Genomic DNA, 16808 nt, shown 5'->3' with positions numbered 1-16808 from the left:
TGAGGGGGAATTTCTTCACTGTGCAAGTGACAGAGCACTGGCACAGGTTGCTCAGAGAGGTTGTGGAGTCTCCTTCTGTGGAGATCTTCAAGGCCCGCGGGGATGCAACCCTGTCTAACATGCTCTAGGTGACCCTGCTGAGCAGGGGGGTTGGCCTAGGTGATCTCCAGAGGTCCCTTCCAGCCTTACTGATTCTATGAGTCTATGATTCTATGTTAACCGAATACACTGGAAGGCCCTAGGGCAGGCAGGGTARTGCGTTGGCGTTTCAGCTCAGGTTCACTTCAGTCTCCAGCACAAGGGGAAAATACTGTTTGATAATGCTAGGATTTTATGATGTGCTCTCCAATGCATGAGCATCCATAGATCCTTTGGATCAGTTACTATTTCAAAGCATTTTACATATGTAAAGTTGCTGATTAATGAAGAAAGCTGAAACCCCTCTGAAGAGCTAAAGACAGCCTTGGAGAGGGCAAGCAGAAATCTTCAGTCAGCTAAAATCCTTAAGATGCGCTAGTACGGAGCTGAAATATCTTCATGAGCATACAGGTGTCCACAGGCCACCTATAATCAAGCTGATGAGACGCGGTGGGACTTTCAGGCTGGGGGAAGTGGYCTCACGCGATCCCCTGTGGCTGCAGGACAGGCGGTGGCAGGCTCCAGGGAGACTTGGCAGCACGAGGGGAGGCAAGCGGGCCAGGCAGAAAGGAGTCTTAAAAGATCTGGACTCAAATTTCAAGTCACTATATCTACTGTGTATCTCATCCCATTACCTTACTTCAAAGGTTTACTGCAAGATGCATTCATGATTATAATGTGCTTCTTGGCAGCAGAAATAACAAGACCTTTACAGAAGGAGTAGTGCTTGATGTGGAGCAGCTACCTGCTTTCCCCGCTTCTTTTGGAGTGATACGCCAGCTGGAGATCACGGCCGTCTTCGTAACAGCGCATATTTAACATGGCTTGCTCTGCGCTGAAGACAGAGAGAAGAAAGGAGTCAGGAGGCGAGAAGATGACAGCAGCTGTGGCTCCCCGTCACCTATTCGAACTGTAATCTGTTTCCAATGAACATCGTGTATCAGGATCCATCAGACAGCCGTCCTCTTCATTGCAGATTCATAACAAGCTGGTATTTATTGCAAAGAAATAACACACAWTAAGCAGGGATACTAAGAAACCAGCACTGCATATAAATGAAGGAAAATTCCAAGCATAAAACAAAGCTTTGACTAAAAGCTCATTACAAAAGAAAATCCTGACATCTGTACAAATGATTGAACATAACCAATTCAAGGATGCAAGCTACAGATTGAACTTCTAAAAGTTAACTAAGAAGCTTTTTACATATATACCCTACTGGTTTTTGTTTCCATAATATATTATTAATGTAGAGATGCTTCATATTTCTTTTTGCTCACTTCCAATCACAGTGCCAAGTGCACTTAGCTGAAGGACATTATTTTAATGAAGTCACTTATGCCCTTAAAAATTAATATGTCAGAGTAGTTAAAGTCTAGCGACTGTAACCAAACCAAATAATGTATAACAGAGATGTGTAATGAGAAAAAAAATATAGCCCGAAGTCAAGGTTAAGTGGTTAACCTTAGGAAACAAGTGAGAGGGAAAAGGCAGGCAGCACCGGTCCCGTGTGCCCTGCCACGCCGTAGCGGGGACCGCCGCGTGGCCGGCACCGTGACCTGGCGTTTTTGCCTATCGCTGCGCTGCGCGCTGGAGGCGCCAGGAGCTGCGGCTTCAGATCAGCAGACAAAAACCGCGTTCTTGCATTCAGGGAGCACTTGGCATTGCGTTCGCAGTTGGCGTAAAGCCGTCGCCGGCTGTGGCCGCGGCGGCTCCTTGGGCCGGCGCAGCTCCGCGCCCGCGCCGGGGCTCCCGTCTTCCAGGGGTCCGGCTTCGCCCGCGCGCGGGGAAGCTGAGCCGGCTACGGCCCTCCCGCCCTAAAGCGCCGCCGGCGCGGGCAGCAGGGGTGCAAAGCGCTCACGTTGACACGCTACCCGCTCTCCTGCGGTGAGATGCCCAGCATTAAATGCTACGTTGACCCCGGAATAGCTATTGGCGGGAGCGGAGTTGGTCCCCGGGGCAGCGAGCGGACGGGTCCACGCTCCGGAGCCGAGGTTTCCCCTCGCCAGCACCGGCAGACGCACTTGCCGTCTGCTAAGGAAGGCGGAGGTGAGCACCCGGTGAGTACACAGAGCGCCTGAAGAGTCACCCCCCGTCCGGATTGCCTGGCATCCAGAAACCCCAGCAAACCAACAATTTTCTTCTCTCCTGGGCAGAAAAATGACGTTCGCTGAAACCCAGCAATATATCAGTAATCTAATACCGCAGAAGCTCTGTTAAGCTAYTAATCACATAGGATACGATTTGCTCGTTATTAGCTGCGAGCGTTGCAGCGGAAGCAGGGGWGCGCATCCCTGTTTTCAGAACCTGTCACAGATATTCGCGTGTTCTTCTCCTCGGACCGAGGAATTTGCTGATGTGATCGACTCCCTCTCCCGTTCAAAGTGACTTAGCCGTCTCAGAGGTGTAGCTCCAAACCGGGTTAATGCACCTCTAGAACATTCAGAAGGTAAAGAAATGTAATTTAATTTGTAATTGCATAAACCAGTCACGGAAGCCTCCCAAGAAGCCTGAGTTTTCATTTCTTTCATAGTAGACATTTAATTATATGATAATTACTTACAGATTGCAGCTCAGCCTCTACTTTTATGAAATATAAATTGCACTTCACTCAAAAGTGCAGGATAGGCATTTAAAAGGCTTCATTAAGTAGGTTTTAAGATTTTCCTGACGACTTTCTTTAAGCTGTGGAAYGGAAAGCAGATGTACCTGTAAACTGAGGCTTGCTTCACAGAAGAACAAAGTAGAATTGCTAATRTAATACAGGATGGAGGAGCCTTTACAAGCAAAAATATTAACTTTTAACAAATACATTTGTTTAAATGACAAACAAAGTATTTTTATCAAGTTGGATGACAAAAGGGACCAGGATTGCCAACTCCCAGATGTAAGGAGCAAGGCTCTTTATTCTAAAACTCCAGCACCAGGAATCCTGGGGCTGTATCACATCTCACTGCCATTAGAACAGACTGACTAAAAAATTCATCTCCTTCCTAGTTTCCTAGAGGATTTGAAAATAGTGCAAGATGATGACAAGAAGAAAAACTCCATCTGCATTTTTYAATTTTAATCCTGTGGCTGTTTTGACTTCCCTCTAGATTCTGGAGCATCGGGAGATGACCATGCTGGTATTACTTTTTTGTCTTATCTTCACAGTTCTGAACCTTGGCCAAGAAAAAAGGGCGAGGATACAGGAGTGCTGAAGGCAGCGGTCCTGGCTGCTGCGAAACGCCGTGGAGGTGTTCCTGGTGCCCACACCAGCACGTGGTAGAAGGCACCGTTTTGCTACRAGTACGGAAAAAGGCCATTAGTCAAGCGGGCAGCGCAGTCCCACCAGTGCGCTCCAAGCCGGAATCTGCCCTGTGCCATCTCCCAGCTCAAGACGCGGACAAGAGAACGAGAAGTCTCTTCCTCCAGCTCACAGTGGTTTCCATCAGCTAGAGCAGTAAATCCCAACTCACTGCTGACGTAGACTGGGTTTCCTGYTTGACTGGAAAGAATCACTTTCCAGCACTGAATGTTGTTAGTAGCTGTTAATGACATTAGGCTCAGGAACGGCAGGTTTCACAGAAGTCRTTACACGGGCTATCCCTTCCCAGTAACAATACTGATCTCCCAGTGACTTTCACAGATGCTTCCAGTGATTCCCTTGGAAGTAGCTACAGATAATGCAAGTGTTCGACTGAGACACCAGAGGAAAAACAGACCGTGCTTCTGTGGGCTTTGGCTGATTAGGAGGTCTATAAATACATACAGCATTTCCTGGTACGTTACGTGGTTCTGATATTTTAAGCCTAATATTTCACACACTCTCAAAGTCAAAGTACTTTTGTACTTTTGAGTCTTCTACAGCTAGAACTGAGTAATTTCTTAAAACGTACCATCCAGCATCTTCACCTACCCAGCAGACCTAAAGGTAAAGCTAAAGTGAAGGTCAGGCACTCAATAATCTCTTGCGAAGAAGTACRGCTCAGCTGTTGTCCACCATCATCTGAGCCGATGCTACAACGGAGAAGACAAGTTCTCCTTGAAACAAGGGAACACGGAACCAGGGGCTTGCCTATCCCAGGGCACTTTAAGGAAGCTAAGCTGATCTAAAAACACAAACTGAAAGGATCAGCTAAAGTGCATTAAGCCCTAGTGCGGACACTCTCACTCAGGTTTAGAGTAACATTAATTCTATTAAGGTTAATTCATTTCCAAGGAAAATTGTGCTTGCAGCATTTTTAGCCACTTAAATTTGGAAGGAATGCATATACCCAGAATTTGGTCATCCCTCCGCACCGTGACCAGGCTCGAGCAGTCTGCCAGGTGTAAAAATGGGGCAAAATCCAGGGCTCTGAGGCCAGGGGCCTTGCCTGGGCATGCGGAGGAGGTCTTATCACGCAGCCCCGTAAAATAAAAGCTTTCCCTCAATCTCCGATGCTGCGATTCAATTACCTTTGGCTGGAGTTTTGCGTCTGCAACAACTGCACAGGCAAGGCTTCGGCAGATAAAGCGGTGATTTAAATCCGTAATTAACACCAAACTTCCAGGCAGCGATCTTTCACTCTTCCCAATCTGTGCTTCCAGCTTGCCACCAGCCTTAGGCCCTCCCGGGGCGGTGGCAAGACGCAGCGGCACGCTGCTCCCGGGAAGGTCGGACGGGTGCGCCGGGCGCTCCGCTGCGGAGCGGCCCATTTTTCACACTTGCATGCTGCTGGGGAACCTCATTAGAAACCAAATTACCACCTGCATCAGGTTTACACTAACGTATTGACACTTACCGCACTCGTTAAATGAACCTTAAATCCAATACGCTGAAGTCATTTTCAACCGAATCAGATCAGGTCTGAGTCAAAAGAATTACAGTTGTTACACACTTAATGCTTGGCACTTGCGTGGTGTCTCCAGCCAGACCGCTTCAGACACAGAGAGGAAATTGTAAACCTGCRAAACAGCGCAAGTAAACGGGGCGCGCTGCGAGCATACTAAACGTGGCGCTAGGAGTTTAAGGATGATAAYTGCCTCTAATTGACTAGCTGGTAACGCTACCCAGGCATCCGCGGCTGTGGTTTCTGCTAGCCTGTTTTCAACACGCCATTTCCTTCTCCTTAGTTAATTTATGCTTTCTTATTATAAACCATATTGTTTGCGTTTCCTACAATCTTTGCTTTTACGCTTTCAGCTCTCTGAGGAGAAAGGGAGGAAGGAGAGGAAGGGGAGGAAGGGGAGGCAGGAGAACAGCAGTGCCGTGCATCTTCCCTGGAGCACTTTGCTCCGGCTGGGAATCGGCGTACCATCGAGGCCTCGGGAGGTTGTTCAGGCTCGTGCATTTTCTCTCCCCTGTCCCCCCTGTCTAGAAAACCTTGTGCTGTGTGTGCGGACAGCATTAACCCCTCTTTTTGATTCAGGGGTAGATGACTTCCCAAGAAATCCAGTGCTACAATCCAGGACCTGCTGGTGGCCCGTGCACAGTAAGAGGGTGACAGTGGGGAGGAAAAGCCAGTTTTCCTCTTCCCCAGTCCATCCCCATAGCTTGTTTACGTGGAGATATTCCAGAGACCTGATTCAAATTCAGTACAGCTGTGAATTGGAACTACCAGTTTGCTCAACCACGTTCTCCTTCAGTCCCATAGAGACACTTCCCCTAAGCAGCCTTAGTTTGCCCCTGCTAAAATTGTTGCCCCAAAATGGAAAACAGTGAGACAAATGAAAAATAAATGGGAAATATATAYGAGCCAGTTCCTCTATCAACATAAATCCATCCCAGATTCAATGGATTACACTGACACATGGTACCTGAGGAACCAGCTCCTGATCAAGACTTTAAAGACATTAGAGTTTGGCTTAGTAAATAAATTTAAAGGACCTTCTCTGGTCTCTTGCTGCCTAAATCCTGGGCAGACTGTCTGTGTTGGCACTCCTCTCCCCTTCCCTTTAAGCAGTGCTGTCTCCATGGCACTCTGGAGCAATGAAGAGGTGCCCGCTGGAAGAGGTAGCCACAAAGAGCAGTAAAAGGCCACATGAAATTTATGCAGCCTGGAAGCTGTTCTGCTGATCAGCCAGAAATCAATTGGTGACCTTCTATTATGTGAAGAAATATCTCAGTAGAAAGGGTGGAAACTATTTACTTCCGTTTGTTTAGAGAGGTGGATTGTCTGGAGAGCTTAGGCTGTCCAGCTGGATGGTGCTCTCATGCCTCTGGCCACTTTCCATCCACATTTAGCGSTTTTCACAGTGCCTGTGTTGATGTTTTGGCAGTCCGCTATGCTGATCCCTGAGGACTCTAGCAGAAGGTCACTCAGCCAGTGCCTTCAAGGACATTTTTTCCACATGCTATTGCTTGTCTGACACAAATTTATAAGCAGATGGTGAAAGTGTGGACCATCCACATAGCACATCTCATTCCCTTGCTGCTGCCTGAAAGCAGGACCTGCTTCTCTTCCCCAAGAGGGGCCTCCTGGCCATCCYGAGACAGGCAGCATCCGGGTAGTCGGTGTGTCCCCTGAACCAACAGAAAACAAAACACAAGGGCACATATCCAACTGGGAGAAGCTCATGGGGCTCTGCTGAAGTCAGTGAACCCTGTGCTCAGTATGGTTTCTATTGAGCGCAGGGTCAGAACTCAGTGCAGAAAAACATGGAGAGTGCTGGTAAATGCSGGTAAAACCGAGGTCTCTGTTACAACGGAGATGGTTACGATGGAAGGTTGCRTTCACCCTGGAATGGGTTTGTTCTGAAGTGCTTCTTCCCTCTGATCCTCAGGCTCCTCTTTGTCCCAGTTCTCCTTCCGTCCCATAGAGACACTTCCCCTAAGCGACCTTAGCTCTGCTTAAATCGTTTGCCCAAAATGGAAAACAGGGAGGCAAAATGAAAATTAAATGGGAAATATATATGAGCCAGCTCCTCTATCAACATTACTAAGAACATAAGCTGCAATAGCATGGGAAGGAATCGAGTCCAGGACATACCTGCAGGAGGGTCAAAAATATTTAAGATCTAGGCCTGTCACACCCATTTTCTGGTGGGCTAGTGGACCCCTGACTATATCAGTCTTTATTTACAGATGACAGACAAGATGCAGGACATGTGGGGAACAGAGTCCAACGAAAGCCTTGGCCCACTGCGTAAAGGGAAGGAGCTTCAAACCATGTAGCAGCAAAAAGGTGACACCAAGAATCTGAGGCTCATTCTGAGCCAGCGGTCAAAGAGCTCACCAAGAGCCAGGGAGTGGCTAGGTGAGATTTCAAAGGCTACTAGCAGATCCAAAAAGCAAAGCCAATCTTAAACCAGACTGCAAGGAAGGCACATTAAATCGCTAACACAGTAACAGGAAAGAAAGGTTGTTTCATGCAGAGCTCTCCAAATACAAGAACAGAAACAAGCCGGTGGGTTAACGCTGTCACGGAAGAGAGAGAGACAAGAGATCTGTGATAGCCCCAGGTCTGGGYCCGTCTGGGGATTAAACAACCAGCAAATGCAGCCGCAGCTAGTGCATCAAGTCACGCAGTCAGCACCGGGGATCCAAACGCCTTCTTCAAACACCTCTGATGGAATCTCCTGACTCTTGAATTAGATGTTATGCTTCAATTTATTATTTTTGATGACAGTCTTTTGTCTTCATCCAAACTAATTATGCCTAAATCAATGGTAATGGTAGATTTGACATTGATTATCCTTGTAGAAGCTCTCAGCTTAAATTGTCCTTTTGCATACAGATAATTCTTTTGATTATCTCCTGCCAGAGCATCGACACCTGAGTATTTATTTAACTAATTATTTTTGTGGACCTGTCATCATGGGCATTTAATCTAAAGTACAGTAATGTAAACAGCTCCTCCAACCTACATTGCCTTGGGGCATCAGCAAGTAAACTTTCTGAGCCACGAGCCACCGTCTAATATTCCGCTCAGAGATGTTCACYGAAACTGGGCTGCGTTTCTGAGGTCAAGTCCCCCAGCCACAGACCCTGCACCGAGCAGGAGGTGCGAGCAGATCCTCTGCGGAGTCTCGGCAGCACAAGGCCAGACCTTCTAGCGATGCAGTAGGCTGATGTGACCTCACCCGAGCACCAGCAGTTCAGAACAGCAGAAAACCCCGGAGCGTTTTGGCATAATAAAGCACTTYGGCAGTTTTGCAGCAGCCTCTCTGAAGAGCAGCAAGGCCCCCAGCGAGCGGGACGGCAGAGACGAGCGGGTTCAGCCCCCRACACATCAACGCAAGGGTTCGAAACCCGCGGGGACGGATGTGGCATTTATGGGCATAACTTTTCTGTCTGCTCCCCCTTCAAACCAAAAAAAGGRAAAAAAGAAAATATTGCCTAGTGGAAGGAAAAGATTCCCACGTTATGGGACAGAATTACCGTTGCCCGTCTTTTTACCACCAAGTAAAATCATTCAGGCTGAAAGTGGTGGAAGCACCCGCTCGACTTTATTCACACGGAAAAGCATAGCCACGCAGATGCAAAAGAACGATTTTATGACACTTGACACTCAGGCGCCCGGCTTTGTCGGCTCGCCGTTCGCCGCCAGGATTAAACTTGTTCTGAGGGCACGTTCAAGACAGCCCTCGCGGCCCAGCGCCGCTTGGTCCCCGCGAAAAGCTTCTCCTCCTCTTCCCCGTACGAATACTTGGGTTTCTCTAAAGGGTTTTTTTTTTTTTGCGACAAGGGCCCCTGCGCAACGCAGGACCCGCGCGGGCGCTGCCTCTTCTCGCCTCCCAGCAGGCGCGCGCGGAAGAAAATCGCCAAAACCRATCGTTTTAGGGCTGAAACTCGGCCGCGCCTGGCGGCAGCTTACCCAGCCGCRGAGAAGAGGGGCCACGCGCCTCCTTCCCCGCCGAAGGCCGCAAAACCTCATTTACTCTCCTGATTGCCTTAGCCAATATGAAACAAAGTAACTTTTAATAAAGTGTGCCGTGGCAGAGAAAAATTGATACAATCACAGAGCTGGTATAATAGGATTTAATTCTGCTTCAGATGTGCTAGTTTTAATAAAAAAGGATTGAGCAAATCTAAAATAAATTACACCGAAAGGTCAGGCTTATTGCTTGTACAGTTATGTTAGCTCTTCCGCAGACATTTTTACAGACTGTATTTATGAGACCTTTTGATTTTCGGAAGAGGTATAAAATACACCTGCAATTTTCCCATTATTTGCAACAGCGTTTCCTCCGCGAGTGCCATCTCCTGCACTCCAGATTCCTTTAACAGACACTCATAAAAGAACGACGAGTTGTTTATTCAGGTTTTGTTAAACGGTTGAAACTAATTCCCACTGGAAAGTTAGACCCAACTAGGGAACAAGCTCGAGGAGAAGGGCGGCTCGTGCGAGGGCGGAAAGCCCCGGCCGCCGCCGAGCTCGACCTGCYGGACAGGAGCCCGCCGGCGCTGCGAAGTTTTAAAGCAAAATCAGATCGTTTTAAAGCGAAATCGAAGGGCCCAGGGTGGCCGCGGGAAATCCGGTGCCCGGCTCGCTGCCCGGGGACGGGATGTTTCTGCAGTCTCTTGCCACCGTGGTACGGGCAGAGCGTCGCGGGGGTTGATGCGCAGCTCCGCGACTTGTCCRTCAGCTGGGTTTTCCAGCTCGATCCCCACCGTCACCCTTGCCCGGGTTATTCTGAGCCCACTCTACGTAATTTCATCAATGTGTTCGCTTCTGATAGCAACCTCCACCCCCCCCAAAAAAAAGGAAAAAAAAAAAAAGCTTTAGTAAGATGGTCCCCAGAGGAGCAAGTTCTGTCCCTAGCAAAAGGCAGACGACGGGCAGAGCGTGTCCGCCGAACGAGCAGCGTTTGCCGTCGAGAGGAATCGATCGGCTCTCAGGGTTCTCGCTGCAGTCAGAAACTGGCAGCAAAAATTCATACGGAGAATTAAATGGGTTCTTTTCTCCTAGATGGCTACTAGGGGAATAGTTAACTGGGATAGCAGGCTGCCTTCCTCTTTCCATTTTGAAGATACAGTTGCCCTTAGAGATACCTCCTCAGCTTGGCTTAAGCAGGTTAAACACCTACCAAGCTCAGTATTTGGACAGAGCAGTTTACATTCACTTTAACTTTAGRTATCACTGGCTCTTTGATAAGGTACCTGTATCTATTTCCATCCATCTGAGATAGGGGCACAAGCTACGGTCCGTGCGCAGCACCTCCTACACATAACCCGCGGTGGCTGCTGCTGTGATGGATATGAACCCTCTGATCTCCAGCAGCAACGCGGTCCCCATCTGGCAAAACTCACTGTCTTATTCTGTCTCTTATTTTAATAGGTTTCCTGCTGGCTAGGCTCTGCCTCCATTTGATCAACGGYGCTATGTCCTCAATCAACTCTTCTCCTTGCTTTTTGCTCTATTTTTAAAAGCAGTAACCCAAACCCATGCAAGCAGCACAAATTCTGTGATTTCTCAACTTYTATTACTATAACTAATTCCCAACGCGAACTATAATTTCTATAGCTGCTCTCAAATGAAGGTCTCAAAGCTTGTTAAATCAAAAACAAATTAAGCACACAGACAACACGGTAGCAGGGCTGATCTCTGGTCCCAGGCACCTTCCTGCATCTGGAAGCAGCACAGCAACAAGCAGGAGCGGGCTCCTCCGCTGAGCAGGGCTTTCTGACCGCGCTCGGGGAGCCGACGGCCAACACGCACAACCCTCGGGGCAGGAGGCGCCGACCGGGCTTCCCCGCCGCCAACCCTTACAGCCCAGGCTCTGAAGCGCCTTCCGCAAGGGGACACCCGCCGGGCAGCGGCCCCAGGCAACCCTACCACCACCCACCGCCCGGGCACCCAAACGTCGCCATCGAGGTCCTGCTTCTGCCTCAGGTTCCCTGCAAAATAACCTGCAGCTTGATAAACTGATGTGTTGTCATGTTACCAAAGTCAAAAACTTACTCGCTTTTTACCTTAGACATCCCCCCCAATCAATAATTGCACCTATTGATCGTCAACGTAAATTCAAAACAATTTACATTGAGCACTGTAACYTAATAAGAAGCCAACAACTGAATTTGTTGAAATCGATTTTCCTTTCATTTCCAGTAGAAAATCTTCAGGCCCATAGAATAAYAAGATAAAGTGCACATAGCTGTTAATTATCAATGAATATCACAAAAAGCTAAAAGTAAGTTTCTTTTGAATATGAAAAGAAATTGTTGAGTCTGCAGGCTTGATCTTTAAACAAAAGAAACTTCTTGGACCTTTTCCACACGTGCATTCAAACAACTTTAGTCATGGTAAGGTGCATTTCAGAGCCCAGTAAAGTCACCATGTCAGGTAAATACAGATAAAATGATACCAAATTCCTGTACGCAAATCGCCCCTCATGTGATATGCATCCGTCTCTCCAAGCATTTTGCACGTACTTTCAGTGAGGATGGGCAAATTYGGAGGTGGTGCTTCCAAACCAAGCGACGTCACCTGCCGTCTGAACGGCAAAGGGGCACCGGAGCGACGAGCAGGAACAGCGCGACAGGAGAAAAGCCTAACGCTGTCTCAGAGTTTGAAAGCTAGATTCTGTCCTGAAAATGAATACGCAGCTTCCAACGCCTTGAGGGGTAACTCCACTTCCAGCAGCAAATCMGAGAACCTTTCATTTAGACTTTGGTTACTACAGATGAAAATACAATCCATGTCCAGATAATTACACCGGGTGCTTCCACTCTTGAGTGGAATTTAAAATTTTGTGGTCTCCAGTAGCATCCACCTAATTAGCAAYGGAGAGGACAAATGAAGATGACTTAGCACCCTGTTTTAAGGCAAGCAACTGCTATTTAGAAATAAAAAGGTTTGTTCCCTGGAAAAGGTTTCTATAGCACCTGCCCTGCCTCAAAAYATTGAGTGATTACAGCTATGATCGACGTCACACGACAAAACCAAATTCCACTGCACTTCTCACTGTCTCCAGGATTGCAGCCAGGGTTGTCCCCTCACCATGAGGCTCAGTTCCCCATACTTTTCTCCAAAGATCTGGGATAGCAGACTTAAAACCTCATAACAGGCGTACTTAGAGAGCAATGCTCTGCAGGTAGCCATCCACATCTACAGCATACGAATATTCATAGGAAGATGAAACACCTAGTGTCTCTGGCTCCTCTGCATATGGGGGGAGCGCCGTAAAGGCATTCCCTGYGCTTAGGCAGAAACATCTGCACACTGCTGATACAAGCATGGGTCACCAGAAAAACAAAACTGCCTTAGTAGAGAACAATATCCGTTCTAGTAAAATCCTCCCTTTAAAAACACTGACTTGGGAAGTATCAGTTAATGATTTAATGTTTGTTAGCATTAAATAAATAGTTTCTTAAATCAGTTCATGAGTTATCATTGAATGTCATTCCATTAACATGGTGCAGACCTACCCTCAGTGTCTCAGWCCTTCCAAAGGGAGAAACTACCACGTAGGTCTCAAGACAGGATGAGTGATCCCAGTAAAAACCGATGTTTGGACAGAGCAGCTTCTCCAGAAGAGTTGGCAGGTACCAAGATTTTGGAAACAGTAGGCATTAGTGCCACAAGACACCCACAGAAAATATAAAAGAGGGAGAAATTAGCTATGYGATCATCACCACATTTAGTAAGACTATCACTTTCAGCAGTTTCTTCAGTGTCAGGCTATCCGAAGGTAGTTCAGTTTAGTTTCATTCTTGTACTGAACCTAAAAATCGTTTTGTCCTACAGTTGAGGACAAAGTAAGGTGATCCACATCTGTTTCCCCAGCTCTAGGTGCTTCATCTGGAAAAAAGTCAAGTCTTCCAAAAGTCACCCTGAAGGAGATAGGACTGCTACCAACCAGTGCCAGGATGAACTGGTCTTTTTGGACTCCTTAGAGGCAAGAGATACCAGCATGGATTACTCCAGCTGTGTCTACTTTTTCTAATGGGTCTTCCCAGGAAAAAGTGGAGAATYGAACAGTCCTTCAGGATATGCACCTCTCCAAACAGAATAAATATTTACTATGCCTGCTAGTGATCAGCGACGCCAGCTGCAARGGCAAATTCCTGGTCCCTACCAGTCTATCTCCTTTATTTCAGTAACACACGAGAGGTGTGGAATAACATAAAAACAGTAATATACTTTAATATAGCATCAACATACACTGTATTGATATATCATACAGAGAGACAACATAAGTAAGGCTGTCACAAAAATACAGGCACTACTAGCATTTTATTCTTCTAGATTACAGAAAGTAAGAAAGATTGAAAGCAGAAGTGGGGTAGCCACCACCCCAGTAGTGTCCAGCTACAATAGCCTGGAAGTTAACAAGAGTAACCAAAACAACACTGTTCAAAAAAATCATTTGATTTCAAGCACACRGGCCCCATCTGTACCAGAAGCACGGTTACCATAAGATTTAAAGTTCCTATGAATTTTTAGTTGTTCATATATGAAAATAAAGAATTCCAAATTTGAAAAAAGTTCTGAAGTTATCCTTCAACAACACTATGTAGATAAATCTTTGAGGCAGTAAATATCACTCCTATTAAGGCTAACATGAAAGGATGGACATCATGCAAATGTAATTAAAAGAAAATACACTACATTTCAAAATACGCAAACCAAGTTTAATATTAGCTTTTTTGCAGAAAGGAATAGATCAAAACACTAACTTTGACCCACTAAAGTATTTACATACATGCTTGATGCTAAGTACATGGAGTAGACAAACTCAGGTGAAATGTAACTACTGCCCAGCTTCAGTATCTTACCCAGATCAGACTCCAGCCCATCAGTTCCTTCCATGTCTGCACCAAGCAACTGTCATTTTCCATTTTCATAAACATTTCTGGCTGCAAATTCCATGCTCTTTTCCAACCTGTAAGGCCTACCTATTTTTTAATTTTGGAATTACTTTGTGATTTCTGAACATCCTTCATCTTCCTACTGAACTTGGGCAGGAGGTGTGCACAGAGAATGCCTGTACATGCTGAGGATAGACTGCAGATCCTGGCAGAGCACAGCAGGACCTGAAGTAGCTGCAGGACCTGCGTAACATAAATTGCTTCCATCARATATTTAGAAAGGTCCAGATTGATTTCCCTATACTGTACCCCTCGCTTATGATCTCAAAGAGAGAAAAACGGATTTTTTTAAAATCCAAAACCAGCATTATCGCTAAATTAAACAAGTAATGCTAATTTACAAGAACAATATCTTAATTGTAAAATAGCAATGCTATTTTTCCAAGGAGTGCCTAAAGATGGGTTATCATCAGCTAGGAGAGAGCTTTATTATAATGACAGAGAGAGAAGACATGCATTGAAATTAAACAAAATAATGAAGATTGTCAGCTGTATGACTTCATCATTGTCATTGCTAACATCAGACCTAGCTCAAAAATAAAGGATTCATCATTTGAAAGTAGTGACTGTGTGAAAGGRAAAAAGAACACAAGAGTTGTGTGACCTCTCCCTGTATTTGTTACGTGTACTGCCTGATCTGTGAGTGGTGCTGAATAGTTGCGGTACTTTTTTTTCCTTTTTTTCCTTCATTTCTGATGCTAAACACAATGAAGTTTCAGTAGTCTACTTGAAAGGAGTCTTGAAATTATTTCCAAACTTTTTGTGACACCAGATCAAATAATTTGTTTGGCACCCATCAAGTGCCACTAAAGACAAAGTTCTTTGAATCACATGACATTCAATGCTTACAAATCTCTTACAAACAGTATTCCTTATCTAAGAAAACAGTAGTTAAAAGTAGGAAGATTTCTTTATTTCAGTCTGTCTAATTTGGAGTCACAGCAGCGTATCATTTAGACACTACTAGGCACATGCTCTGTGTACTTCTTCAAGAAAGAAAACAARAAAGAAAAAGAAAGATTCATTTTACTTTAATCCTGACCAGCAGCTGTTGCAATTTTCTTTACTTATCACTGWGAGATGTAATGGATGGGAAGATTCACTATGCTGAGAAACTAGTATATAGTACACAAGTGCTCTCAAGGACTGTTGTTCAACAGCACATTCAGTTTAACTAGAAACTACAGACTATAAGAGATAACAAATAGTTCCTGGGAGGATCTATCATTCTTCAGAGAAGCTGTCTGATCAAAAGGATAATATCTCAAAGAACAATCACATGATCTTTTGCTATATAGCTAGTATATCATGTCACTGAAGGAGGAGAAAACAGAACAGTACCTCATATGGTAAGTGAAACCAAAAAATCTGCATAAAAGGACAAGTTGAGATAYTACCATTCTGTTTCCCATGTACTTTGCAAATAATAATACACARAAAAACTGGATACACAAGAACATGCAAGTGAAACAAAGCTAATTTGCAATAAACAAAAAAACAGAATACACTTATGTTGAGACTGAAARCATTAAAATATTCACCCAATTATGCTAAATAAGAGCAACGGAGTAAGACCTAGATGCAGTCATGTAATTCAACAAAAATTCAATCAGCTCTTCAAGCCTTTATTTCCCTCTTTTTTCTTGYTTTTGTAAGTTCAGGTTATAAAGTTATTGAATGACATGAGAGCTGAAAAGCAAGATGTAAATAAGGTATCTTTCTCTCTCTGTTAAAAGCAATGCTCCAGGATTTATGATTATCCATATGTAGCTATGTAGCCTTTTTCCAGCCAGCATAATTACACTAGATCTCCTTCCCCCAAGGATAAAAGAGGATGTCAACCACTCTAATATCAAAAATATTATTTGCAAAGACATCCTCTTATTTTGAGCACACATTTCCCTTTGGGTTACACAGTCATTTAAAAGTATATCTCAACACCCATCAGTAACCTTCATCCGAAAGTTGTCTCCAATCATTACACATAATAGTCTCAGCTCTCTAGATGAAAACTCGTTTTTAAACTACAAGTACTGCAAATAAAAAGCCTAGTAAAAATAATTAGTAACTTGGTCCTCAAACAAAAGCTTCACTCCAMAATACAAAAATCACATCAGTTATCTTACAAAAAGCTTAAACAATCACACCCATTTTGCCCCAAACCTTAAACTCAGACCATCAAGAAAGGCTGGAAATTACTCCCCAGAGAATTAATCCCCAAAAATATAAAAGACATTCCAATAGATTTTAATTGCCACAAAAGCATATGGAGAGAACTGTGTCCTAAAACTCAAGAGCWTTCCAAAGCTCATTTTACAAATTTTACAAATAAAGCAGCAGGTAGACAATGCAAAGCATGAAATACAAAGTGTTTTATCATTCCAAAGCAGTCAAGAAAGAAGTAGACTGCACTAAGAAACGTACAAGTCGTCTTCAAGGCGAGCGCCACGTAAAAGCACGCTGCATTAATCTAGGTTTGATGTTACGAGGGCATGTCTCACGGTAGCAAGGTCCGTTCTAAACACCAGATCAGAGACAGAAGATTAAAGCAAAACGTTAGATGCCACAGTCACTGTCCCACTGATCTGGGAAAGGCAGAGACTCCAAGGCGACCAGAAACTATGAACCGCTTAATAAAAGGCCACTCCTGCAAAGCCAAAATAAGATACATCCAGCACTTTCATCCGTTCATTAAAACGGAAACACTAAAAAGGAGCACTCCATAACATATCCCCGTTGCTTCTGACTGACGTGTTGAACCAAGGGTAAAAGCAGAAATTTAGCAGAGATAATTTAAGCAACCAAGATCTTTTAGCACAAGGCAGCATAGCTGAGCAGCCCACTAACCAGCAGATGAATTACTTCTAATAATAATAATAATAAAGAAGCTGTT

General features: G+C 45.1%; 1 protein-coding gene across 1 annotated transcript in view; it reads right to left on the bottom strand.

Annotated features, from left to right (window-relative positions):
• The window catches only part of LOC146587330 (ras-related protein Rab-39B-like), a 266005-nt gene that overhangs the window by 65708 nt on the left and 183489 nt on the right, over positions 1-16808 (bottom strand). The gene's annotated exons all lie outside the window — the stretch shown is intronic.

Source organism: Rhea americana, unplaced genomic scaffold (genome assembly GCF_003343005.1).
Source record: "Rhea americana isolate MKP2758 unplaced genomic scaffold, rheAme1 scaffold_6, whole genome shotgun sequence".
Lineage (NCBI taxonomy): Eukaryota > Metazoa > Chordata > Aves > Rheiformes > Rheidae > Rhea > Rhea americana.
Note: the sequence above shows the minus strand (reverse complement) of the source record. Positions and strands in the feature narration are given on the sequence as shown.